The following is a 27444-nucleotide window of genomic DNA, read 5'->3' on the forward strand; positions in this document are numbered from 1 at the left end:
AAATTTCTTTTTTTTTTTTTTCAGTGGTGGCGATGTGTTTACTGCAGTGCTTTGTATGTCAGCAGACAAATAAATTTCCGGCAAGAGAATGTAAGTAAATACACGATAAGGGTTGGTTTTTCTCTCCGGCACTTTTGAATTCTCGGCGCAACCACCGACTGAAATAATTCCTCTGCCTGCTTCGCCGTTCGTCCGTCAGCCATGATTTGCACGTCGCTATACGACGGCGCTGTCGACGGCTTTGGTGGTCAGGAGGCGACCAGGACTGCCTGACTGGGTAGCGCTCAGTGAAATACCAGCCGCTAGCGCAAATAACAGCGTTGTCTAAGGCAATGTTTCCCAACAAAACGGTAATTACCTCCTGAGGGGTACAATGAAATTTTCTGGGGGGTAAAACCCACACGGTTGAATTGTGTTTCGGTCATGAGACGAAATTATTTTTAAAATCGATATTGTCAGTATTTCGTTAGACTGTAATACTGATTATATGCCGGCCGCGGTGGTCTAGCGGTTCAGGCGCTCAGTCCGGAACCGCGCGACTGCTACGGTCGCAGGTTCGAATCCTGCCTCGGGCATGGATGTGTGTGATGTCCTTAGGTTAGTTAGGTTTAATTAGTTCTAAGTTCTAGGGGACTGATGACCACAGATGTTAAGTCCCATAGTGCTCAGAACCATTTGAACCATTTTTGAACTGATTATATAAGTTGCAAATAATTGCATTTTTTCAGACACTAGCATTAGTGTATGATATAATGTGATATATATTTCACTTTGTGAGACGAAGGTATGAACAAGTTCTTTCTTGCGTAGCCCATCCACTACATACTTTGTGCATTGCCTGTATAACAGCAAAACTAAGGCGTATAGATCACACACGAAAAGATATCTAATGAAAATACCTTACCCGACTTGTAGGTGGTTCCCACAATACACCATAAATTTCTTCTTTATTCCCTACGCAAAAATAAACGAATCAATAACGCAACACAACAATAAATACGTAATGGATACTAAGGTTTTGTACAACGTACACTGCATTAATAATAATGAAAATACACTGAAGAGCCAAAAAAACTGGTACACCTGCCTAATGTCGTGTAGTACCCCAGCCAGCACGCAGAAGTGCTGCAACATGACGTGCCGTAGATTCCACTAATGTCTGAAGTAGTGCTAGAGGGAACTGACACCATTAATCAATAAGTCGCTAAAAGAACGACGGGGTAGAGATGTCTTCTGAACAGCACATTACAAGGCATCCCACATATGCCCAATAGTGTTCATGTCTGCGAAGTTTGGTGGCCAGAGGAAGTGTTTAAACTCAAAAGAGTGTTCCTGGAGCCCCTCTGTAGCAATTCTGGACGTGTGGGATGCCGCATTTTCCTGCTGGAATTGTCCACGTCCTTCGGAATGAACAATGGACATGAATGGATGCAATTGGTCAGACAGGATGCTTGCGTACGTGTCACCTGTCAGAGTCGTATCTGGACGAATATCACTCCAACTGTACATGAGACTCGTCCAACTAGGCAATTTGTTTCCAGTCACCAGCAGTGCAATGTTGGTGCTGACGGGCCCAGGCGAGATGTAAAGCTTCGTGTCATGCAGTCATAAAGGGTAGAAGAGCGGTACTTCGTATCGGTGATGTTTCTTTGAATTATTCGCACGCTAACACTCTTGTTGATGGATCCGCAGTGAAATCAGCAGCAATTCGCGAAAGGGTTGCACTTCTGTCACGCAGAATGATTCTCTACAGTCGTCCTTGTTCTCGTTCTTGCAGGATCTTTTTCCGGCCCCAGCGATGCCGGAAATTTGATGTTTTACCGGATTCCTGATATTCACGGTACACTCGTGAAGTGGTCTAGGGGAAAATCCTCACTTCATCGCTACCTCGGAGACGCTATGTCCCATCGCTCGTGCGCCGAATACAACACCACGTTCAAACTCACTTACGTCTTGATAACTTCCCATTGTAGTAGCAGTAACCGATCTAACAAATGCGCCAGACACTTGTTGTCAACGTCTATATAAGACATCAAGTGTCTGGCGCAGTTGTTAGAAGGGACTGAGACAGGGTTGTAGCCTTTCCCCGATGTTATTCAATCAATACACTGAACAAGCAGTAAAGGAAACCAAAGAAAAATTTGGAATAGGAATTAAAGTTCAGGGAAAAGAAATAAAAACGTTGAGGCTTGGCGATGATATTGTAATTCTGTCAGATACAGCACAGCAGTTGGGAGAGCAGTTGAATGCAATGGACATTGCCTTGAAAGAAGTATATTAGATGAACATCAAAAAAGCATAACAAGGAAAATGGAATGTTGTCAAATTAAATCAGGTGATGCTGAGGCAATCAGATTAGGAAATGATGCCTTTGAAGTGGTAGATGAGTTTCGTTATTGGGACAGCAAAATAGCTGATGGTGGCCGAAGAGGAAAGGGTATAAAATGTAGACTGGTAATGACTAGAAAAACTTTATGGAGAAGAGAAATTTGTTAACATCGAATATAGATTTACGTGCTTGGAAGTCTTTTCTGAAAGTTTTTGTCTGGAGTGCAGCCATGTATGGAAGTAAACATGGACGATAAACAGTTCAGACAAAAAGAGAATAGAAGGTTTCGAAATGTGGTGCTACAGAAGAATGCTGGAATGATTAGACGAGTAGAGCATGCAAGTAATGAAGAGGCTCGCATAGGTCAGAGTAGCGTAGAGAGCTGCATCAATCCAGTCTTCGTTCGGACTGAAGAGCACAACAATTAACAAAGGAGAAATGCGTTAGTAATAAAATAAGCAAATAAATGCATAGCCTAGTATCTAAACAGCTAGTCCTAGAGAGTCATCTATAAGTACTACCATATTTCCATGGAACTTACAGCTAATCTCGCGCAGTATCTAGGCCACATACGTCCTCTACCAGACCTTAGCTAAGAGTACGGTCCTGCCTAGCGGCTTTAGCGGGCTGCAGTCGACTACGTACATTACTGCACGATTTTGAAATAAGCCAGCTGGCGTTCGTCAGATTTCCCGCCACAAGTTAGACCACAATCTTTTATTTCAAATACTGATTCATTATGTAATCTCTCCCTCTAAGAAAAATTCGTAAATTAGGACTCGTTATTTCGAGCCGTTGTGGCCTCAGGGTACCAGCATTCGTTTGCTGGGTACCGGCTTATCGATCCCAGAGTCTGGAGCTGGGGGCTGCTACGTGCCTCCAGTCATTGTAGGCTAAGGCCGTGCTAGAGCAACCACCGTGAGGAGCAGCGGTGGGACATTGTGTGTCACGGGAAATGGGGATCTTGGATTGACCGCCCCAATAGCGAGGATGGGACAAATCTATCAAAAACATCCTCATTCTCTAGGTATTCTGCTGGCCGATAAGATGCGTGGCTGTTGAGGTGGAACAGTAGCGGGCAACCCTGGGAAAAATTCCGCACCTAAGTAGCATATGACTTCTTTAGGGAAGTGGGGCTCTGTCTGAGTGGACTTTTGTTTTCCTAGCTGCTCGTGGTGTATGAGACTGAACCCTCGAAATCTTCTTCTCCACCTCCCAGCGTGATGGATGAACCGCCTGGGAATACTCACATCCACTCACCCAAACAAATAAAGGAAGCTAGTCCTGATAATCGTCTGTAGTAATGGAGCCCGAAGGGTTGTAAGTCGTAATGCTTGTGAATTGATGAAGATGAAGGAGGGTGCGTTTGAAAAAGTGTTCCCCTTCTACAATGAGAGCCAGCGGCCTTACCGCAGCGGTAACATCGGTTCCCGTCAGATCACCGAAGTTAAGCGCTGGCGGGCTGGGCTAGCACTTGGATTGGTGACCATCCAGTCTGCCGAGCGCTGTTGGCAAACGGGGTGCACTCAGCCCTTGTGAGGCAAACTGAGGAGCTACTTGGTTGAGAAGTAGCGGCTCCGGTCTCGTAAACTGACATGCGGTCGGGAGAGCGGTTTCCTGACCACATGCCCCTCCACATCTGCATCCAGTGACGCCTGTGGTCTGAGGACGACGCGGCGGCCGGTCGGTACCGTTAGGCCTTCCAGGGCCTGTTCGGAAGGAGTTCTATAAACAGAAAGACTTAGAAGGGCTTGCCGGTAACTTAAAGCCTTTCTAGCGGCTTCGAAATGGTTCCTTACTGGTCACGATTAACAGGGTAAAGCAGGTGGAGCTACTTACAAGGTCTCAAAATGATGGGTGACTATAACTGTTGAGTTGTAGAACTCCCTAAACTGTAGCAAGGATGTGGTCACGTTCTGTGACATTATGGACATGGATGTAACAGAGCTGAAACAAGAAGGGGCATCATAGGGGATAGTGGACGTAGAGCAAAGGACGCGTAGCAATAATGGAGAAGTAGAGAAGACCGCCACCGTCATTGTGAACTTCACTCTCCAACGTTACCTGAACATATCACGGCAGGGTTCATCTACATCTACATGACTACTCTGCAATTCACATTTAAGTGCTTGGCAGAGGGTTCATCGAACCACAATCATACTATCTCTCTACTATTCCACTCCCGAACAGCGAGCGGGAAAAACGAACACCTAAACCTTTCTGTTCGAGCTCTGATTTCTCTTATTTTATTTTGATGATCATTCCTACCTATGTAGGTTGGGCTCAACAAAATATTTTCGCATTCGGAAGAGAAAGTTGGTGACTGAAATTTCGTAAGAAGGTCTCGCCGCGACGAAAAACGTCTATGCTGTAATGACTTCCATCCCAACTCGCTTACCATATCTGCCACACTCTCTCCTCTATAACGCGATAATACAAAACGAGCTGCCCTTTTTTGCACCCTTTCGATGTCCTCCGTCAATCCCACCTGGTAAGGATCCCACACCGCGCAGCAATATTCTAACAGAGGACGAACGAGTGTAGTGTAAGCTGTCTCTTTAGTGGACTTGTTGCATCTGCTAAGTGTCCTGCCAATGAAACGCAACCTTTGGCTCGCCTTCCCGACAATATTATCTATGTGGTCCTTCCAACTGAAGTTGTTCGTAATTTTAACACCCAGGTACTTAGTTGAATTGACAGCCTTGAGAATTGTACTATTTATCGAGTAATCGAATTCCAACGGATTTCTTTTGGAACTCATGTGGATCATCTCACACTTTTCGTTATTTAGCGTCAACTGCCACCTGACACACCATACAGCAATCTTTTCTAAATCGCTTTGCAGCTGATACTGGTCTTCGGATGACCTTACTAGACGGTAAATTACAGCATCATCTGCGAACAGTCTAAGAGAACTGCTTCGACTTAGGCTTTATGTACCTAACCGTGTGCGATGCAACAAATGCCGGCGTTTTGACCATACAAAGCCGAGTTACGGAGGCGATGCGACCTGTGGGAAGTGTGAAAAGACAGTCCATGAAGCTGGGACTGACTGGCCATCTCCAGCAGTCGGCGTTAACTGCGCTCGGAGCCACACATTCTGGAGCCGAGATGGTATCTTTTTGCTGCGAAACGCAGATTCAGGAAATAAAAGTGACCAGCTGGATTCTGTACATCAGAGTTTCCCAACCCATGGACCGCGGGCCACTTGTATGAAGCAGACAGTGTGGCACTGGGCCGTGAACGCTAATATAGAGTCGAAAGCACGACAAAAATTACCGGAAGCTTCAGGGCTTTCACTCGTCAGCCGTCAGGGTCAGCGAGTTCAGGATGATATAAGAGATGAAATGCCATATTGCTGTCCTACGCTGTTCACAAGGGAATGGTCCATTCTGTCAGCTCTAAGACTGTCCTATATTTTGTACACACAGAAATTGTATATCAAAAGAAGCTGTTAAGACAAGTTACTGGTAATTTTTTTAGTGTTGAAAACCACCAATGTCTTTCCTCCAAGCATCATGACGGATACAGGGATTAGCGAGGCTCAAAACTATATCAACTACAACCACTAAAAATAAAAGCAAATGTATCTATTTAAAATAGCAGATGAAAATTCGCTTGATGCCTTCCTAAGAGTCTCCATTCTTTCCAAGCTAATTATGTAACTGTAGACCAGATATGGTTCAAATTCAAAGATACAGTATCGGCAGCAATAGATACATTCATACCGCATAAGTTAATAAGAGACTGGACTGATCCACCATGGTGCACAATAGATACATTCATACCGCATAAGTTAATAAGAGACGGGACTGATCCACCATGGTGCACAAAACACGTCAGAACACTGTTGCAGAAGCAACGAGAAAACATGACAAATTGAGAACGCAAAGTCCCCAAGACTAGCTAAGTTTCACGGAACCTCGAAATTTAGTGCGGACGTCAATGCGAGATGCTTTTAATAGTTTCCACAATGAAACATTGTCTCAAAATATGGTACAAAACCCAAAGAGATTCGGGTCCTATGTAAAGTACAGCAGTTGCAAAAAGCAGTCATCGCGCGATAGCGATAGAAATGTTACCGATGATGGTGCCACGAAAACGGAGTTACTAAATACAGTTTTCCGTAATTCCTCCACGAAAGAAGATGAAGAAAATATTCCAGAATTCTAAACCAGAACAGCTGTTAGCATGAGTGACATAAAAGTAGATAGGTGTTGAGAAACGACTCAAATCATTTAATACAGGTAAGTCTTCCGGTCCAGATGGTATACCAATCAGTTTTTCATCAGAGTATGCAGACACAATAGCGCCTTTCTTAGCAATCATTTACTCACTTGACGAATGGTCTGTTCCTAAAGATTAGAAAGTAGCACAGGTCACACCAATATTCAAGAAAGGAAATAGGAGTAACTCATTGAATTACAGGCCCATATCACTGAACTCAATTTGCGGTAGGATTTTGCACCATATACTGTACTCGAACATTATGAATCACCTTGAAGAAAATGACTTACTGATACATAACCAACATAGATTCAGAAAATATCGTTCTTGTGCAACACTGCTAGCTCTTTATTCCCATGAAGTAATGAGTGCTGTAGGCAAGGGATCTAAGATCGATTCCATATTCCTAGATTTCCAGAAAGCTTTTGATACCGTTCCCCACTAGCGCCTATTAACAAATTGCGTCACTGAAACAAAGGCGGCTTTCTTTAAGACGAGATCTACACTCCTGGAAATTGAAATAAGAACACCGTGAATTCATTGTCCCATGAAGGGGAAACTTTATTGACACATTCCTGGGTTCAGATATATCACATGATCACACTGACAGAACCACAGGCACATAGACACAGGCAACAGAGCATGCACAATGTCGGCACTAGTACAGTGTATATCCACCTTTCGCAGCAATGCAGGCTGCTATTCTCCCATGGAGACGATCGTAGAGATGCTGGATGTAGTCCTGTGGAACGGCTTGCCATGCCATTTCCACCTGGCGCCTCAGTTGGACCAGCGTTCGTGCTGGACGTGCAGACCGCGTGAGACGACGCTTCATCCAGTCCCAAACATGCTCAATGGGGGACAGATCCGGAGATCTTGCTGGCCAGGGTAGTTGACTTACACCTTCTAGAGCACGTTGGGTGGCACGGGATACATGCGGACGTGCATTGTCCTGTTGGAACAGCAAGTTCCCTTGCCGGTCTAGGAATGGTAGAACGCGGCATGCTACCAGTGTTAAAGACTGCGATGGAGCTCCGTATGCCACGGCAAACTGGCTGACACTGACGGCGGCGGTGCACAAATGCTGCGCAGCTAGCGCCATTCGACGGCCAACATCGCGGTTCCTGGTGTGTCCGCTGTGCCGTGCGTGTGATCATTGCTTGTACAGCCCTCTCGCAGTGTCCGGAGCAAGTATGGTGGGTCTGACACACCGAGGTCAATGTGTTCTTTTTTCCATTTCCAGGAGTGTATTTACGAAATTTCAATTACCAACTTTCTCTTCTAAATGCGAAAATATTTTGTCGGCACCCACCTACGTAGGGAGAAATGATCGTCATAATGAAATAAGAGAAATCATAGCTTGAACAAAAAGATTTGGGTGTTGCTTATTCCCATGCGCCATTCGAGGGTGGAATGGTAGAGAAGTTGTATGAAAATGGTTCGAACAACCCTCTACCAGGCACTTAAGTGTGAATTGCAGAGTAACCATGAGTAATGGGGCAAGGGCGATCTCATTCCAAAGTACCGTTATCCAAGAAGGCGGCGATGATGTCATCCAAGATGGCGGCGATGAGATCCAAGATGGTGGCTGTGTCATCCTTCAAGATGGCGGATTTTGCGGTAAGTTTGAATTTTCACGGCAAAGAGCCATGGCCCCCTTCCCCAGAAAAATAGCGCGAAGTTCAAATTCCAACAGGATAATGCACGACACCACATTTATCTCTATTAAGCAAACAAAATGGCGGGAGATAAGGACTTGTCTTTATTACGTAACCAATTTCAAGCAGGTGTGTTCGTCACTGGGTCTGGACTCCAAGTGGCTTAGTTAATATCGGTGCCACCAGAGGGCGCTGTCCTGACGTTAGATCATGACGCAAGCACCGTTATTCTAGATGGCGGCACCCAGTGCGTTCACCACGAGCTCCAGAGCCAAACTGACTTAGTTCATATCGTGGCCACCAGAGGGCGCTACCGTGATGTGGGGTGATGACACAAGATCGTCTGCTCTGTCTCTCTCGGCCGCGCATTATAACCGGACACGCGCCGCGTCAGCAGCCCACGAGCGAGCGGCCGCTGACGTCACAGCCTCAATTACCTAAGTACTTAATTCCATTTCAATTTTAATCATATTCAATAAGTGAATTTACAATTTCAATATTCAATGATCAAATGAGAAGTACCACATTTTCCCACTATGAGCGCATTGTTCATTGATGACCTAGCACCCTCCAGCCCAAGAATGCTGCACTCCAATTGGCTACTGCATTAGTCACGTGATTTGACTTCATAGAACCTAGGACTTGGAACCAGTTTTCGCAAACGCAACACCCACTTGCACTTGGAGTCAAATAGTTAAAGTTTCCACCAGGATCCTCAACCGACCGCCACATCCTCCTACCAGCCCATGTTGTCGGGCTAATGTGTACTAACGTGCATATTACATGACTTATTCCAAGGTGGTGGGACAAAATAACGGGAAAATCACTCTCTCTATTATGGACGTAAGTTTTTATTTTGCGATCAATGTCTCCACCGCGAGATCTAGACTCCAACTGTCCTAGTACACATTACTGCCACCGCAGAGTACTGTCATCCCTCCTGTGACCCAATCCCAGATGGTGGTCTGTAGGAGGAAACTGGCGTGAAAATGACTGAGTCCTCTGGGCTGCTGGGGAGAGTAAGGAAGGAGTGCACTCTAATTAGTTTCGAAAATTTTATTCAGGGATCGAATATATTTGTCACACTGACGCAAAACACTCGCCATCTTATGCTTGGGGTCGCCATACATAGTCTGCAGACACATAAACAACTCCTAATTTACACAAATAATTTAAGTAGAGACATTCAGAATCCACTTAAATAATTCAGCACAGTTATGTCTAGACACGCTCAGTACTTATAAACTGTCCAAGTAACTCGTAGCACAGCCTACAGACATGCTCGCAAAGTAATTCAATCAATGTGGGCAAGCACGTTCCGCCAACCCCTGACCAGTAGAGCACACAGGCAACCCCAAAGACTTGGCGTGGTCGTCAACTGTCAAACCATGCACAGGCTCCCGCCCGGTTCTCGCAAGCTTGAGGCATCGACATCTCATTCATACTTCATTTCTGAGAAATTCCTATCCAAATAGGTGTTCACATAGACACACGTGCTGACGTGATCGGACGGGGGCGCAGCCACGAGCTGCCGCTGAACGCAGGCGAAAGTTGTATGTAAGCACCATTGATGACGCGATCAGACAGGGGTAAAGGCTTATGTACAGAGCGCGCACTCCAAGCAGGGACGCACACGTGGGGGGGTTCCTCGCTACCCTACCTCTAAATGCGGTCAGGCGAACACGCTGCAGCAATCCATTCCAGAGTAGCAGAACCTGCTTTCTCATCAGCCATTCTAATGGACCATACGTGACGTTTGACTGACGCTTCGCCGCGAGTAACTACTTACCAGTAGTTTTCGTCTTCTCTCGGCCTGTATGCACGGAAATTCTTGCCCTGACAGAAACTCTACGAAAATAACGCACAATAACGTCCAATGCAGTCTTCCTCGCATACCTAACGTGATACCCACTCCATCACGTGATACCCATCCTGTTCTCAACATACACAAATGTTCGCACAGCTATGTAGAGGCTCCCATACCCCAGCACAAATCATGTGAACGAATCCAACATTATCATTTGCTCTTATCGAATTTACTCGTCGAATTACTGATGCCAACGGTATCCAAGCACCATCCACCTCTTCTTTCTGGGACACCGTATCGCAGCTGTCTTTCAAATCTTGTGTCGTAATGCAGCTTGGTTTCCCGTTCTATTGTCATTTTAATAGGTTTTCTCAATGCTCGTTCGTATATCATTAATTCAAGGGCGCTGATGATCTTGCTGTCTAACGCCCTCAGCCATAAGTCATCCTCATATCATCATCATCATCATCTCTATCGAGCCGTAGTCCCGGTCTGTGTTTCTCTGTTCGATAAAAAACTTAGTCCTCTCAATGATGGACCCGAGGTGAAGGGGGCGGGGGGGGGGGGGGGGGAAGAGGGGTGAAAGTGACGCCTCTCTGCAACAGCTGCTCTGGGCTCCTTCGAGGAAGTTTTGTAGCAGCAAGCTGTTGCTACCTTTACGTTGCAGCATTCTTCATACTGATTCAATAAGTATCGAAGATATCTGTTCGAGTTGTGCTTCTCTGTGCTTATGCTCAGAAGACTCCTGGGTGACGGACAAAAGCACAGTGCTCCTCTTATTCCCTTCATTGCTCCCTGGTCCCTATCAATGGCCTTTGGGCTCAAGCGCGATCAGTCTCATGATCATTGCCTAAGGTATGGTGGTCATCGATCAAACACTTTGATCTACGCAAAAACTACTCAGCGCTTAACCATTTTGCAAATCAGAACGTCTATTCCCTCGACCGAAACACTTCCTCAGCTTGCCCTTAACAATTCATTTTAAATACAAGGCTTCTGCTGGCAAGTGAGAGTCTGTTTTCTTAAATCTGAACTCCGCCACTCCCGTGACGCTCTCTGCTTCCGCTACAAATAAGAGGAACAACTTCTTCCAGTTCCATCATCGCGTTTGGGCCGTTTCCCCCCCATTCGTTCTGGGCTGCACATTGATTTCCTATATTCGGGATCTCGAAACAGAATCACTTTATCCCTTCTTTCCGAAGGTTACACACGCTGCCCTTTTCCTTCTGCAGAGCTCTTCCAGATACTCCAGAACAGTTCCTAAAATTTTTCCGAATCCGGCCATCAGTCATTAAGCATTGGGCTTACAGAGAGCGTAACATCTGTGTTGGTAATCTTCATCTACATTAACGCTCCTTCATCTTTTACCACTTCTCTTATTACTTAATTTTATGTGTAGTTGCCAGTGTTTCTTTCGTGACTTTATTGCTTTCGTAAGGTAAACAACAAGCGCTTTCAGTTCAGATTAGAGTTTATTTCAACACACTATGCATTTTGAGCTCTGGGGTGCTCATATTCAGCTGCTTTGACAGTGTTAATCAGTTTTTTTAAAGATTTGGTTTAATTCTGGAAAAAAATTGATGTAGTCAGTCAAAGCAGCTGAAGATGAGTCCCCAGAGCTCGAAATGTATCGTACACTAAAATAAATTCACGATTATGGCTGAAGGTGGTTGTTCTTTATCTCTCATTACTGTAAGCTAGCTGCAAAACCTATTCTTACCATCAGTTTTGCCCCAACATCCTGAAGAAATGTTTGCTGGCATTGCATTACGTTTTAAACAACACACGTGTCATGCAGCAACCTATGAACTCGAGATATTTTAAGGAGCCAACTATACGTGCCTTAGGAAAATACATTCTGTGATAACGATACCTCAAAAATGGGAGATATTGTCTCTGAAGCCATCTCAATCACCGACGGAACACCGTTGCCATCAACTACTGAATTACATTCCTGCTGGTGCAGACGTTCACACCACACTTGGTGAGTTCAAAACATATCTCCAAAATACATCTAGTAATAATAAATAGCTAATAACTCGACAACGATAGTACACATATGTAGCCGTATCTCGTGTTTGCTTAATACACTCCTGGAAATTGAAATAAGAACACCGTGAATTCATTGTCCCAGGAAGGGGAAACTTTATTGACACATTCCTGGGGTCAGATACATCACATGATCACACTGACAGAACCACAGGCACATAGACACAGGCAACAGAGCATGCACAATGTCGGCACTAGTACAGTGTATATCCACCTTTCGCAGCAATGCAGGCTGCTATTCTCCCATGGAGACGATCGTAGAGATGCTGGATGTAGTCCTGTGGAACGGCTTGCTATGCCATTTCCACCTGGCGCCTCAGTTGGACCAGCGTTCGTGCTGGACGTGCAGACCGCGTGAGACGACGCTTCATCCAGTCCCAAACATGCTCAATGGGGGACAGATCCGGAGATCTTGCTGGCCAGGGTAGTTGACTTACGCCTTCTAGAGCACGTTGGGTGGCACGGGATACATGCGGATGTGCATTGTCCTGTTGGAACAGCAAGTTCCCTTGCCGGTCTAGGAATGGTAGAACGATGGCTTCGATGACTGTTTGGATGTACCGCGCACTATTCAGTGTCCCTCGACGATCGCCAGAGGTATACGGCCAGTGTAGGAGATCGCTCCCCACACCATGATGCCGGGTGTTGGCCCTGTGTGCCTCGGTCGTATGCAGTCCTGATTGTGGCGCTCACCTGCACGGCGCCAAACACGCATACGACCATCATTGGCACCAAGGCAGAAGCGACTCTCATCGCTGAAGACGACACGTCTCCATTCGTCTCTCCATTCACACCTGTCGCGACACCGCTGGAGGCGGGCTGCACGATGTTGGGGCGTGAGCGGAAGACGGCCTAACGGTGTGCGGGACCGTAGCCAAGCTTCATGGAGACGGTTGCGAATGGTCCTCGCCGACACCCAGGAGCAACAGTGTCCCTAATTTGCTGGGAAGTGGCGGTGCGGTCCCCTACGGCACTGCGTAGGATCCTACGGTCTTGGCGTGCATCCGTGTGTCGCTGCGGTCCGGTCCCAGGTCGACGGGCACGTGCACATTCCGCCGACCACTGGCGACAACATCGATGTACTGTGGAGACCTCACGCCCCACGTGTTGAGCAATTCGGCGGTACGTCCACCCGGCCTCCCGCATGCCCACTATACGCCCTCGCTCAAAGTCCGTCAACTGCACATACGGTTCACGTCCACGCTGTCGCGGCATGCTACCAGTGTTAAAGACTGCGATGGAGCTCCGTATGCCACGGCAAACTGGCTGACACTGACGGCGGCGGTGCACAAATGCTGCGCAGCTAGCGCCATTCGACGGCCAACACCGCGGTTCCTGGTGTGTCCGCTGTGCCGTGCGTGTGATCATTGCTTGTACAGCCCTCTCGCAGTGTCCGGAGCAAGTATGGTGGGTCTGACACACCGGTGTCAATGTGTTCTTTTTTCCATTTCCAGGAGTGTATTTCTAATATATGCTCATGCTGGTTCAAAGCTACAGCCAGAGGTCTTCTTTTTTAGCTATTTCTGTTCCCTTTTTCTTCTGTATGTCTAGAACGAGTACATGTTTAACGTACGCTGAAGACGGAAGGAATTATGGCAGCGGGAAAGGAGCATCTAGTGAGAACTAATGTTATACGGGTAGTACTCGGCTAATGCCAAGCGGAACATGTAAATCGTGGTTCGGCTGTGCCGGCTTTAAGTTTAAAGCACGCTGAAATTTCCTTTTGACGTTTTAATATGCGGGCACAAGAGCACCGTGTGTAGCTTTAAAGCCGCGTAACGACAAGGCTTGCCCAGACTAAGAGCGCAATTGCAGCGAGTTTCAGAAGACGTTACACTTTAGATGAACTCTTGCGTTGGTTTTATCTCCCTGGGACTACTGTAATCTCACTCGGCCAGCGAAATGTCTGCAGTTGGAAGACGTTCCTGCGCTCGTTTAGTTCGCTTATTGTAGACATTCCTCAGTGGTCCCTCGCCCCAGTAGTATGCCAGTTATGGCTGCACTCTTCATGCTAGACGAGGTCTATGGCAGTCTATGAAGCCAATTATTTGCTATACTGCGACGTGACGTGTTGCGACTGCGGGGATGGCGACCGCAGTTTCACGTAAACAAAGAAGTAGTTCGGCGGCTTCCAAATTTTGGTATACGCGGAAGGAAGTAGGGTTGGACACACAACAGCTGAGGAACAGGGACAGAAAAATATTTCCTACGCACTTTCTTCTACATTTTAAGTAGGCTTTTGTGATATAATTAGAGGCTGCCTTCAAGTACCTGCCAATTCGGGTTTTTTGACATTTCAAGGACACTGTCCCGCTTGTCAAGCAAACCTGTGACCATTTGCGTAGCCCTTCTTCGAATACGTACGATTCCTTCTGCTTGCCCCATTTTGTGTGGGCTCACACACTTTATCAACATTAGACTATTTCATGGATGGCACTGACATAAAACATGTGAACTGAACACTGTTGAAACGGTAAAGAAATATAAGCAACATGCAAAGTAGAAAAAAAATGAAGGTGTCATTTATCGACTTCCACGCAACATTTCACTTCCTTGATGACAGTCCGTAACATCATTCACCATTGACACTGTAGTGCAATGTTGCTTCTTTATTCCAGCGAAAAGAACAGTATTCAGAAATTTAAGTGTCAATAAAAGTTTGATGTCTTCATTAATGCAGTGCAATGGCATTAATTTATATGTGTGCTGAAAGAAAGAACTTCTTCAAAAATTGTTACTTGAATAACAAACAACAATTGGCAGCAGTGGGAAATAGGTGTTACAAAATTTTAGTAAGGTGTGCAATACTAAAACGACTGATGTTCGGCAAATATATTCTGTGAAACGCTAATTGAGATGAATCTTCCATCCGGAGTGACTTAATGATCTGCATCAGCAGGGCTGCAGAGAGGCAGTTCGCTCCCTGAAAAGCTTAATAACAATGTTAGGCAATGGATTTTAACAAACGCTATTAATGAAATGCCTGGCTTTAGTACTAAGTCTTCGGTACTGATACTGCCATAATTCAGTATTAATAAACTGCATGAGGGGAATTGACCAACTGTGAAACAAAAGTCTCGTCCAAGTGTACCCAATATTTATGGCAAAATATTCTGTGTGCTTATGTTAATAAGAACATTACATAGAACTTAGCTGATCACACGACAAGTAACATCTAACTGAAACATGAATGTAAGTTACAATAAACACTGGTATGTCTGGCAAAGTTTTCTGACAGGTAACGGGGTAGCAGTCAGCAACATAACGCAGACAGGTCTGAGGCGCTGCAGTCGTGGACTGTGCGGCTGGTTCCGGCGGAGTTTCGAGTCCCCCCTCGGGTATGGGTCTGTGTGTTTGCCCTTAGGATAATTTGGGTTAAGTAGTGTGTAAGCTTAGGGACTGATGACCTTAGTAGTTAAGTATCATAAGATTTCGCACACATTTGAACATTTGACCATCTCAACACAACATAACCGCAGCTGGGCAGTAGTGATTGTGTGATCATAACGGTAAGAGAAGTGAAATTAAACATGCAGCTATGCCTGTCTGTCTGGTCATGGATGAGCCTACCTGCATTTACTGAAATATTGGCAAAACCTCTGACTTCGTTCTGTCGGAAGCAGATACTCTCACCAAAATGTTTGTGTATTGATGACTAACTGCTGATGGTGCACATGGATGCTACTGGATCTCGTCTCTCAGTTCGGGCTGCCTCGAAAGAACCAAGAATCTAAGTGCAAGTACACAACTGGCCATTAAAATAGCTACACCAAGAAGAAATGCAGATGATAAACGGGTATTCACTGGACAAATATATTATACTAGAACCGACATGTGATTACATTTTCAAGCAATTTGGGGGCATAGATCCTGAGAAATCAGTACCCAGAACAACCACCTCTGGCCGTAATAACGGCATTGATGCGCATGGGCATTGAGTCAAACAGAGCTTGGATGGCGTGTACAGGTACAGCTGCCCATGCAGCTTCAACACAGTACCACAGTTCATCAAGAGTAGTGACTGACGTATTGTGACGAGCCAGTTGCTCGGCCGCCATTGACCAGACTTTTCAGTTGGTGAGAGATCTGGAGAATGTGCTGGCCAGGGCAGCAGTCGAACATTTTCTGTATCCAGAAAGGCCTGTACAGGACCTGCAACATGCGGCCGTACATTATCCTGCTGAAATGTAGGGTTTAGCAGGGATCGAATGAAGGGTAGAGCCACGGGTCGTAACACATCTGAAATGTAACGTCCACTGTTCAAAGTGCCGTCAATGCGAACAAGAGGTGACCGAGACGTGTAACCGATGGCACTCCGCACCATCACGTCAGGTGATACACGAGTATGGCGATGACGAGTACACACTTCTGATGTGCGTTCATGGCGATGTCGCCAAACACGGATGCGACCATCCTGCACGGCGTTCCGTGTTACCCTCCTGAACCCACGGATTTCATATTCTGCTAACAGCCATTAGATCTCGACCAACGCGAGCAGAATGTCGCGATACGATAAATCGCAATCGCGATAGGCTACAGTCCGACCTTGAGCCAAATACCCCTGTGTGGTTGGAGTCGGGCGAATGGTTATCCAAGCTGGGCACGTGCGGGACGGCTTACCCATTTCCAACCTTCGCCTGACGCCCTAGGGAAATCTCCCGAAAACGGAGGTCGGACAGCCGGATTGGAATTTATTCCTGGGACGATGTCTTCCATTGGCCCACATAAAAATTTAAATTTTGTATATGATTATGGGTTTGTATATGTATAGGTTTTATGGCTTCCGACTACGTCTGAATCTTGTGGAGTTGTTCTTATGACTAGCCCGTCTCAGCAGCTGAGTGGTCAATGCACGTGCCTGCGACCCTGGTGGGTCCGATTTTCGGTACTGCTAAGGATTTTTCCTTGGTGGAAGAACTGTTAGGGGGTGCTCTCAGCCTCATGATGTCGGCTGAGGAGCTGGTTAACCGAGCAGTAGCGCCTCCACCGTCTGGAAAGTCGGCAGAACGGCCGGTAGTGCAGTGCGATGACCGCACGGCCCTCCATATCGCATCCGCGTGAGCCAGAGGAGGACACGGCGGCCGGTCGACACAACTTGGGCCTTCACGGCCTGGACGAGGATCTGGTTTCCTTTCTTTCCTTACAACTTCACGGCTGCTAATCGCATGTCGTACTTGCTTGCTCTAAAATCAACGGTCTCTACGTCGACATGCAACTTACATCAGGTTATACAAAGTAATCTCATAAATTCAATCGAGTATTACAACTGTAGTAACAACGAGAAAATTTACATATCGAAACAGTGAAGCAAAAAAAAAAAAATCATCTGTTATCGGGAAGTATCGTTGGAAAGTGTAGTGCTTCTTTTCTCTAAATGTAAAATCTCAGGCCAGTTCCGAATGTTTATCTACTAGAGACAATTACAGAGCAGCAATTTATCGTGCACATGAGTCATGGTGGCGTTATGAAAACTCTCAAATTTCCAAAGGCAATGCAAAAGAACTATGACACATAAATGCGATTTGCTGCATCATGTGAAGTAAATCAGAAAGTTTTCAACAAAAAAACATACCTTTTTATGGCGTTGTCTAGACGATACTATGGCTCAGTCCATGTGAGCACAAGTGCATGAGGTGATGGGGACTATTACATTCATCTTCAAATCGCTCCATGCAGAAAGGACTTCCGTCACAAAATTTTATAAATGAAAGTTTGATTGAAATCATATCTTTATGGGTGCTTTCACATTCTGAGCAAAAAGGTATTCTATTTAGTGCTTGGAAATGCACATACTGAAGTTTCCTCTTCAGACAACGACTGAAGTCCTTCTTATCAAGAAATTGCATTTCAGCAAGGATACAGGACTTTTCACAGTCAAATTCTTTTAACTTCATTGTCCAAAATATATAATTAAACTGAACATTTTATTTACTGGAGGCAAAAAATTGATACTGTACATTTTAGACTTACATATATAGTTTGTAGATAATATTTCCACTTTCATTTGCGAAAGACATAGATGACTTGATTGTATCAGAGTAAGAAGAACGTAGACGAAGGAAGAAAAGAAAAAGTAATCTTTTTACATGGAAGAGGAATATTTCAACAATAGCAAAGCTGAAAGTGTCAAAAACATGTTGACTATAAAGGACAACGCATAGTAGCTAAAATTAAAGGAACTGAGTGCAGGTAATTTTAAATGGTATTGAATGTTACTGACGGTTTCTTGAGCACTGTTACTAGTGTTTGTAATACACAGTATGCTGTATTAAAAGTATAATAGTCTTAATTACTTAAATAGTTTTATAGACAGAATTCTTTTATGGTTTCAGATGCAATAGGTTCAAGAGCTCTAGATTTTCTGCAGAACATTAAATTACTAGTTACCCCTGTCCAGAAAACATTTAACTTGGACCACCTTGCGAGGTGCCAGGGCTAGCAATGTATTTAACACTAAATTATTCTACCTTCTTCATATATAAGTGATGTTCTAAGCCCCCCCCCCTATTCTAACTCTGACTTTTCCTGTTGCACATGGATTAAACAGAAACGCGAACTGACTGTAATCGACCCTGCAAGTGGAACAGGAAAGAGTTTGGCACCTGCAATAATTTAATTTGATAAATAAGTTAAATAAAGTAAAGTTTCACTAACGTAGTGAGAAATGAAAGGGTTGCTCTACCGATTAACAGAATGAATGTCCTCCAAAATAACAATATAATTTATTATGACTAAACTCAAAATAATTAACAAAACACATGAAACATTTACAATACATCAAATTGGATCAAATTGGATATTCAAATAAATGCTGTGAAGGTGAAGTTGTCCCTAAACTAGATTGTGACATTTATGACGAAGTGGTATGTGGAGCCACTTCCTTGCAACTCAAACCTTAAAGGAAACACACAGCCAACCCAACATTAATTGCTGTTACGGTAGTGAGAACTCAGACAATGAACTCCCAAGACAGAACAAAGTTAGAAAAAGACGAACAGGCGCGCTCTGCTGAGCTCTGATTATCACCTAGGAAAATCCCTAATCTGCCGATGCTGCGGACATACATTACCAAGCTGTCTTCTTAACTGCAAGGACACGATCTGGCGTAGCGGAGGCGATGGCTGGCCGCTTCGACGTCCCGTCGTGGTGATGATAATGTCGCGAGTATAGCCCAAAACAAATTATCCTGGTCTGGTTGTTCCAGACTAAAGACTTCCTGGTAATACAAATGCGCCTCTGAGGGAGACGAAGAAGGCTCGCCACACAATCACTGACGGTACAGAGAGTGATTTTAGAAAGCGAAGTCACACAGTAACTCCGATACAGTCAACTTTAGCCAAAACTGCTCAAGACAGACAACATAGGCCGCTTGTCCGCAGAACGCTCAATTGCCAACTGTACTCGGATATTACGTTGAAGTCGAAACTTTAGCGCTTCGTCAAACAGTTACAATTAAATAAGAGTATATTAGACAGCCAACGGAAGGCAGGCTGTCCACAGCAGCGAGGTCTCAGCCTAGTACCCTACTCCGACGGAAGGGCGAGAGCCGTCTCTCTCAAGAGCAACCGTACAAGCCGAACAGAACATACCCGCCCCACGACAGTGGCCGTAGTTAAACGTTCCAATCAGCAACTCGAAAACCGGCGGAAAATTCCACTCTATTGCCGAAGCACTACATTCCACCAATGGAGATTCTTGGCGCCGATTTTGCTACGTCACGGAGCTATCCCGTGAGCAAGCCAATCACAGTTACGATTTTGCAGAAAACGTGGGAATTTGCCCGCCAAGACTGCCTGGGAACACAAGTCATTCCACACCTCGCTGGTAGCCCGCCAGAAACGGTTTTCACTAATATTCAGCGAAGTAACGGAATCTCTAGCCCAGCCGCCCCTTCCGGCCCATCTGGGCGTGTCGCTCCCGCTCTTATGACAATATCGGCGACTGGAAAGCATCCACTCGACTCCCTCACACCCGTCGGCTTAACCCTTTCAAGCTCTGCAGAACTCGCCTGTCACCGGACCACCCGGGTGACGAGAGACTTTGCGTGGGAAGTCCGCGTGTGAAGGAATAGCAACTTTTCACCGCATGCAAATAGAGAGGAAACTCGAATTACACAGTTATAAATATGAGAGGGGGCTCCTACCACCTCTCAACCTGACAACTAATAAGTTTTGCATTCATGATACTGAAAAAAATTGAGCTAGAATATACATTTATCACGCGGGAACTACCTAAAAAAAGGCTGCAATGAAGTGTGTTCTTTCTTGTATAATTACGTGCAGGACATTCCTGCTCAAATTACACAGCTATATTTGTTTTCTTGTAACAGTACAGGACAGAATAAGAATCATATTTTAGTAAGGCTGCCTCTATTTTTAACAGACACTACGTCATTTTAAAGAAAATCGAGCAATTCTTATCTGTCAGAGGCCATTGTTTCCTACACTGTGATAGGGATTTTGCTACAGTCAAATGCACCCTTTAGACGGTATGATCGACTGTACTCTGAGCGCGAAATAACCAAAATGATCACAGCAAGTCGTACATTAGTGCAATTTGAGGTATGTGAATTTAAAACAGAGGGTATTTCAGATACGGGAAATGATGGCCAATGATATGTAAAAGAAACTGCATATTATAAGAAACTGTACCTATGTCAGTGCCACGCGACAGGATACTACATTTTGGCATCAGCACAATGACGTAGTTTTCATAAAATAGGCATTTCTGTGGATGTATCATAAATCACAGTTTATTGATGGTATCGTGAAACCAAGAATCTGTGTTTCTCATGTTTGGTATATTTCTAATTGTACTTTTCCAACGAACTGTGCATCTACAATGGCGAAAGAATCCAGTGAAAGCAACAAAAATAAGAGACATTATTAGATTACTCACTTGCATACCTAATGAACACCAAGAATCCTACCACGAAATTACACGTTGGCCCACGATACGATGAAGTTGTTAACCCACAACAGCAATATGAGCAACGAAATACAGAATGGTTTATTGTGTTTGCTTTTTCTTTTCCATAATTTCCTTAATGAACACTGTCTGAAAACAAGTTATTTTACACAAGCTGCGATATCGTCGCGAAAAAGTAGTTACCCGTATATGTAATAAGTTTCATTTAATTTACGTCTATGGTCACAAACTTGTTGTTTACAGATTACCGGTTTCGGTCTTTAATTACCATCATCAGATCTGCTACTTTGTTTTTGTGTAGCAGATCTGATGATGGTCATTAAAGACCGAAACCGGTAATCTTTTAACAAAAAGGTCGTGACCATAGACGTAAATTAAAGAAAGTTATTTTACTTTGACTAATTGTCATTGTCCTTTCCGATTTCTAAACCAGTAGCATATACTGAAAGTAATAAATAAATCATTATCGTTACTCAAAGGAAATACTAGAAACGTAAAAGAGTATTTTGGTCCATGCAGAAAGGACCTCAGTCCGACACCAAATATACTTCATTTTTTTGTAACTGAAAACATTTCTAATTCATTGGAATTCTGTAAGGACTTTAGTACTCGGTAAGTAACATTTGTGATTTTTTCTTTTAGTTTTCAAGTCATACTGTAGGGCCAGAACGCTTTTTTGTTTAATTTCATCAAATCAGGGAATAATGGACTGAAGTCGGTTCTGCGTAGACTGATTCACTTCTTACGCAGAGGTTCTGAGAAAAAGTACAGGCAAAGTATATACATAAACTCACAGTACGAAATCCACAGGAGCTATGCCCGGAGACCGTGGTGGTCATTTGGTTGATCCATAAAGGTATGACCATCGCTGTGAAAATGTTCCGCCCAGAAAGTCACTGACACGTAAACTCCAGTTAGGTGGTGCACGTAAGATATGAAGGGTATGAAGGTGAGAGAGACAGCAGATTGCTCGAGGATGTCTTGATAAATCGTTTCTGTTACTATTTGCTCCATGAAGAAAAGTGATTCAAGCATGATGACTTCCATCAGCGCTAACCATACATTTATCTTTTCGCTGTCTCTGACATGTTGCCGAAAACGGTGGAAGTTTTGTGAACAACATTTGTGAGTGCAGTGCCAACTAACTTCCAACATGTGTAGACGGTTGCTGCGTCAGAGGAAACGGCATTTCCTAGATTGGTGGTGTTTGGTCCTGTCAAGTCTGACACTTCAATAACAAATATGGCAAAGCTGCGAGTCGATTAACTTCAATACTTGCACGATCTGAACTTTGTAAGGGTGCAGGAGAAGTCGTCTCTGCAGCATCCTGTGAACTGTTGAACGAGGGATTTCTAGCTCACATGAATATTCCCAAACTGACCTTGAAGGGTTTCATTGGGAGGTCTTTCCGATTTGCACTACCATTTCATCAGATGTGCGTTTTCTGCCAGCACCTGTGTGTCTGTTAACACTCCCAGTGGCTAGGAACTTATCGAACCAAACCTCATTCGTAAATAATATCTAGTGGTTGTAATGGTTCTTTATTCACGTGACCGTTACGACACTCCAACCCCAGTTCTCGATACCAATAATATTGTACTACTTTTCTGCGAAGTAACAGACATATTTTTGTGACAATATTCACATTTGGTTTTATTGATGTATAGGTACTCCGATGTATCGACATATTACAGTGATATGGTTCTTGTGTGTATTCATTCCTGTAAGACTGTCATAATCTTTGACTTACTTTTATCCGTTTTAGCTCGAATGCGCACAGAGCAGTCTATGTTTCACTTTGCAGAAGTTGTTATTTCGCTTTGTAAAAGAAATGTCAAGTCTTGTGTTTGGTTAAAGTGGAAATTAAATATATGAAGATTGATACAAAACTGTTTTGTTGATGATGTGACAATTAAGAAGAAGTATCTGTGAATTTGCAAGAAGTTTAAAGAAATGTGAATCGTGAACACCAAGTCAAAAATTATTTCTACCATACCATTGTTCTGATCTGGGATTGTTTGATCATTAAGAATTTCCTGCAAAACATATTTGTTTGGTCTTCAAATATTGCTAGAACAAAGATCTGTATCTTCTAGCAGTCAAAGTGGAATCACCCTAGAATCAACAAGATGAGCCAAAACAACTTCTACGTGGGAAGCCATTCACGATAAGTGCCAAAATTAATGACTTTTTTATAGTGACTGCATTATTTCCATTCTGACGATACCATCCTCGGTCAATAACTTAGTTTTTACCGGATAAAGCGAACATATGCTGCGTGAGCAACATTATTAATCTGATTTCTAACCTACTTTGCAAGTGGTGGTGTTGTTAGATGGTTCCCTTTGAAATTTTCTTCGTACAGCAATGGACGATGTCCTTCCTGCTTACACACACACTGGGTTCTCCGTCGAGATGTAATCATTTCTGGAAGTATCATCTGCGTTGTAATCAGCAAAAGTACTGGATATAACTGCAGGTTCTTTGAGTGTTCTGCGAGAAGGTTCACCAAAATTAGAACACATGCAATATTAGTTCACTTTATTACATAAATGAATACATGATTTACTTAACTTTGACACACTTCTTTCCCGCAGGAGTACTGGATAATTTACAATTGTCATTGACTACGAAAACATCATTTGATACCCATATTAACGAACTATTGTCTTAAGGTACAACGTTCAACCTTAACCAAAGGACAAGTTCATCAGAAACTTTAACAACTGCCACCGTCGTAGACGATTCTGCAGATTGCTGTAGCTGAGGTCTCTAAGTGGGTAGACATCCTACTAGCTTGACTTAATATTGACCTCAGCGTGAGAGCGCAGCTGTGCTGAGAGGGGAGGCATCGCCCTTAGGAGAGCCTCCTACATGTCGTCGCGGACTGCAGCGAGACATTTCTAACGTCTGTGGAATCAATATGCGTGGCCGATTTTGGTGTGGCGCCGCAATCTCTGACTATATCACAGTATGAAACAACACAGAAGGAATCCTTCAGGAAAAAAAAAATCTACACAAAAATTCTAGAGTTGCTGTACTAGATGCAGCAAATCGCGAGTATCTATGTCTTTTAGTTGTCGTTCTTTGTTTTTCTTTTTTCTTTAATTAAATTAGAAAAATCGAGGAGGTTCTTGTGGTTCAAATGTGTGTAATTTCCTATGGGATCAGACTGCTGAGGTCATTGGCCCTAGAGTTCCAGACTACTTAAAGTAACTTATTCTAAGATCAACACACACACTGTAACGTCCCCTTAGGAAAATTAGTGACTTACTGTGCTAGTAAACCACTTACGTTATTTGATTTTCAAACAGTTGAGCGAAACTGAACGTACTCAGACATTTATCTCTTTACTTACTCTGATCGTCACTAAACTGACACACAATATTTTTAGGGCAACGCAATCTGATTTTCAATAATCCCTACAAAAGAATGGCCCTGACTAACAATAACCTATACCTTTCATGAATCACTTACCTCACAAAAATCTGCGCTACTCGGACTGCTGTAATACAACGAGCCCCAATACTGCCAGCTAAATAAAGGATTCTAACTAGTGAAGGCACTAACTACTGATAGGCATAGCTAGCAAATGACAGATTTTAATAGAGAACAAACAATGTATTTACCTTAATAGTGTTCAAAAGTCATTATATATATATATATATATATATATATATATATATATCAGTTTATGATATCCAGTATTACAAATTTACTCTTTCTGGCGGACACACGTCCAGATCGTCCGCTCTTAATATTCTGCCATCTCTCTCCCCACATCCACCACTGCTGGCGGCTCACCTCCAACTGTGCAACACTACGCGCTGTTAACAGCCAACTGCCCAACACTGCAATAGCAAGTTCCAACAATGCAAACCAGCCACAGACTGCACACAGCACAGTCAGCGATTTTCATACAGAGCGCTACGTGACGTTACCAATATGAAAACCTAAACAGCCAACTTACAACACCCTTGCCCGAGGGAGGACTCATACCTGCGGCGGGATGGGCTGCACAATCCGTGACATGCCGCGTCAAACCACTCCGCGAAGGCGTTCCTGTGGTCACACATCATGATAATAGGTGAATGATATAAGCTGCAATTACGTCGCATAAATAAACTCCAGTAGCTCAAATTTCCTGTAACGTAGCTCTAACGAGATACTACTAAACGAAACTATTGTGTCCTTAGAGAAAGGAATTCAGTGTCTCCTGTTCGCAAAGAGCGAGCGTGGTTTTGTGTGAAGGAGGGGAGAGGAAGGCGCTATTAGCGGAGTGCAGTAGTTTGCGGGGTTGGGCGACGCGCAGCTCGCGCTCACTGGCGTATCGATTACGGCGCGCAGGTACGCTGGCGCCAGTGGTGCGGGCACAAAGCCGCGGCGGCGCCCGTCAGCGGGCTAATGGACCAGAAGAAAGCCGGCGCGCGGCCGAGCCGTCCGCGCAGCAGTCAAAGTTCGTGGGGGCCTGCCCCAGCCGCAGCGGCAGCGGCAAGTAGGAGAGCCGCCCGCAATTTGTAAACGGCGCAGCCTCCCCCCGCGGCGGGGCGGGGCTGTGCACTACAGCACTGCCATCTGCCTAATTGGGCAGACGGGGCGCCATCTCGCCGATTGCCAGGCCGGCCGGCGGGCCGCGCACGCACTACAATGTCTGCGCTCTCCGCGCCACCCCTGCTTCGCGAGACACTAGCGGGGAGTGGCTTGTGCTCTGTTTTGCCTTCGTGCCTCACGGAGTAGAAGACAGAATACACGGTTGGTCAAACACTCCATAAAAATTCAGTGAATATGGACTTCTCTCGGGTGAGCACCATATCCTAGAGCAGGGTTTCCCCCTTAGGGGTCCGCCAGCTCTTTCTAGGGGGTCCGCAGCCACCTTTCACCAAATCGTGTAAAATGATGAGTAAAATTACCGAATAAGAATGTGAAAATCGAATTTATCACTATTTTTTTTTTTTCGTGTGAGAAACATGTGTACTTTTACTTCAGGTCGTATTCGCAAACATCCTTTGCGGTTCCTAAGTGAGAACGCATACACAGTTTGAAACGTCCCCTTAGAAAAATTATACATGACTGTGCTTAAACTGACACACAATATTTTTAGCGCAACGCAATCTGACTTTCAATAATCCCTACAAAAGAATGGCCCTAACTAACGTTAACCTATACCTTGCACAAATCACTTACCTCAACAAAAATCTTCGTTACTCGAACTACTGCAATACAGCGAGCGCCACTACTGCCAACTACATAAAAGATTCAAACTACTGAAGGCACTAACTACTGATAGGCATAGCTAGCAAATGAAAGATTTTGATAGAGAACAAACAATGTATTTACCTTAATAGTCATAATATATATAGCAGTTCATGACATCCAGTCTTACAAATTTCAAAACTCCGCCATCTCTCTCCCCACATCCACCACTGCTGGCGGCTCACCTCCAACTGCGCAACGCTACGCGCTTTTAACATCCAACTGCCCAACACTACAATGGCGAGTATTACAACAATGCCAACCAGCCACAGACTGCACACAGCACAGCCAGTGATCTTCATACAGAGCGCTATGTGGCGTTACCAATAAAAAAACCTAAACAGCCTACTTACAAGTTTAATGCCGGAGAATGCATCTTCCCTGATCGACTGTTTCGCAACAATTCGGGGGTCGTTTGTGCCCCTACTCACGGCGCTAGATGTGCTGAAACCTTTTACGCATGCGCGGAGCGAGCTTTGTCGACCAATCACAGCGCTCAGTGGCACGTATGCGGCCCCAGGCATCGTTAAATCTTAAACTTGCTTAGTCAGTGCACTACCTATTTCATAAGTCGATTTTTGACCAGATTATTACTTCTAACATGGATCCGTTGCTGAAGTCGGGATCATTGAAGACGAGTGCGGTTTCTCCATCGCCTTCACAACAAGGGAAGTTTCCAGTTGAAATGAATGAGGAGGTAGGACGACCAAAGGAAGAACAATCACAAGAAACTTCAAAGACTATCGATACTTCGGGGAGGGGGGGTGGAGGAGGCGAGGGGTGTCATTGGGAACATGGCACTAGCATTAAGAAGCTTTCAGTTCCCATGGGTTTCGCTCTGAAATTTAAAGTTACTGTGCTCTTGGCTGACTAGGGGTCCGCCATGGATTTTCGACTGTAGAAGGGGTCCGCCAGCTGAAAAGGTTGGGAAGACCTGTCCTAGAGTATGGACACACCATCGTCCTACGTTGAAAGACGTGCACTTCATTCACCATTCAGTGCTAGTATTTCATATTTCTAATCCCAGCATTCTGGTACTCAGTAAGTAATAATTGAGGTAATGTTAATAATTTGTTTGGGTTGAGTGATTTATTTGACGATTTTTACAGCTTGTCTCACACTGATCTGTGAGAGGAGCTTGGCGCTAGAAATTTTCTTTCTTTATGGGCGACGGCAGCAGTCTTCCTAGCAGC

The 27444-nt window shown here is 44.6% G+C and overlaps 1 pseudogene; it reads left to right on the top strand.

The window, feature by feature from the left end:
- The first annotated feature begins 3725 nt into the window (after positions 1 to 3725).
- Positions 3726 to 3843, top strand: LOC126282597 (5S ribosomal RNA; annotated as a pseudogene).
- Positions 3844 to 27444: the final 23601 nt, after the last annotated feature.

The sequence above is a fragment of the Schistocerca gregaria genome, chromosome 7 (assembly GCF_023897955.1).
Source record: "Schistocerca gregaria isolate iqSchGreg1 chromosome 7, iqSchGreg1.2, whole genome shotgun sequence".
Taxonomy (NCBI): domain Eukaryota; kingdom Metazoa; phylum Arthropoda; class Insecta; order Orthoptera; family Acrididae; genus Schistocerca; species Schistocerca gregaria.